The sequence below is a fragment of the Magnolia sinica genome, chromosome 16, assembly GCF_029962835.1.
Source record: "Magnolia sinica isolate HGM2019 chromosome 16, MsV1, whole genome shotgun sequence".
NCBI classification, from domain to species: Eukaryota; Viridiplantae; Streptophyta; class Magnoliopsida; order Magnoliales; family Magnoliaceae; genus Magnolia; species Magnolia sinica.
Window position 1 is genome coordinate 11,207,415 of NC_080588.1, and position 1,960 is coordinate 11,209,374.

The following is a 1,960-nucleotide window of genomic DNA, read 5'->3' on the forward strand; positions in this document are numbered from 1 at the left end:
GTTAGGGTTTTTTTTTGGATTTATTTTTAGAAACTAACTGAGTTTTTTGTTTTGTAGGATCTTAATACAGAAATGTCCAATCTGGTAACCTCTTTCTAATTTCCTCTCTATTTCTTATTGCTTTAGTTTTCTTTCTACTTAGGTTAGGTTAGATTAGAAATTGAGGGTTGTGAGTGTTTCATGGCCGAGTGGGTCCGTGATAACAGTCAACGTCTCTTGAGTGAAGGAGGACTAGTTGAAGGATTGCTTATCCATCATAGGATTAGACATCCCTTGAGATCCTCTGAGTCAGTAAAAGTTATGGCTGCAAATCCACCTCAACTTCGAGTTAAGGAAGCTCAGGATGAGAATGAGGTGCATCATGCACCCCCGCCTCGTACTCTATGAGATTATTTACAAATGGCGGGGTGATTACACCATCCTGCATGATTTTTTCCAGAGAATGTAGGAATATGAATATCAAACCAGGAGTAATTCAACTCCTTCCAAAATTCCATGGACTTGAATATGAAAATCCATATCTACACTTGAAAGAGTTTAATGAGATAATATCCACTCTATACTTTCCTAATGTGTCTAATGACACGGTCAGGCGAAAACTCTTTCCTTTCTCCTTAAAAGAAAAGGCTAAGATGTGGTTGAACTCCCTACATCCACGATCAATTGGTAGATGGAACGGCATGACAAGGGAGTTCATTAAGAAAATTTTCCCATATCATAAAATGAACACCCTCAGAAAGTCAATCATGAACTTCGCCCAAAAGGAAGATGAAACATTCTTCCAATGTTGGGAGCGGTTCAAGGATCTTGTCAGTTTATGCCCACAACATGGTTTTGAAATATGGCGCATCACAAATTTCTTCTACAATAGACTGACATCTTCCATACGCCAATTGGTCGAGACAATGTACAATGGGGAATTCATCAATAAAGATGTCAATGATGTGTAGGATTATTTAGACAGACTTGCTGAAAATGTACAATCATGGGACATCTCTCCAAAATCCACCACTCAAGTCATTTTCTTCTTTTCCAAAAGAAAAAGATGACTTGAGTGCAAGGGTGGCCAATTTCACAAGAAGAGTCGAGGCCATGGAAGTTCAGAAGGATAAGGCTAAGGAAGTAGTTTGCGGTATTTACGCTTGCAACATACATATAACTAAAAATTGTCCAACAATACTTGCTTTCCAAGAAATTCTGAATCAGCAGTCAAATGCTATGAACAACTACCAAAGACCTTTCAGTGGACCCACCTTAAATACATACAACTCCAGCTAGAGGACTGGACAAACTACTACTCCTCAAGGATTCCCTAACCAATTCTTGAATCAAGGGAACCTTCAAGAGGATTTGGTCTTAAAACACCTTCAAAATCAAGAGCTTTTCAGTCAGAGTATATTGCAAGCCATTCAAGACCTTTTAAAGGCCATACAAGGGTGCGAGATAAAAATTTTGATTGAGGAGAAAGGGATCTTTCCGACCCAAACTCTCCCCAACACTAAACCGCAATATGAAATTAGTCACCCAAGTTCTTCAAATCAATATGTGAAACAATCTAAGTCTATCACCACTCTTAGGAGTGGTAAAACAATTGACAAATCTATTCTGATAAAGACTTAAAATTCTAAGGACCCAGAAGAAGACATGGACGATAGACCTAGCATTGCCCCACATGGGTTAGAATCAGAACCTCAAGGTAGGCCGATTGCTCCATTCCCTCAGCGGTTGATTGCACCAAAACCTCTATTAAACTCTCAGGATATTCTAGAGGTGCTTAAATAAGTGAAGGTTAACATCCCTCTATGTTTCGACTAAAACCAAAAAGCATTTCATTTAGAAATTTATCATTCAATAATAACAAAGAAAATAGAAGAACATTCATCATAGGTTTCATTAATCCCGAGTTTCAATTACATCCTCGTGTTTCCCTTGATTCTGAAACAAAGTACAAAAGATCTGT

General features: G+C 38.2%; 1 non-coding gene across 1 annotated transcript; it reads right to left on the minus strand.

Moving 5' to 3' along the window:
- Positions 1-728: 728 nt before the first annotated feature.
- Positions 729-835, minus strand: LOC131230151 (small nucleolar RNA R71). Its single transcript, XR_009163874.1, has one exon. It is a non-coding gene; the product is annotated as a small nucleolar RNA R71 (small nucleolar RNA).
- Between the last annotated feature and the right edge of the window lie 1,125 nt (positions 836-1,960).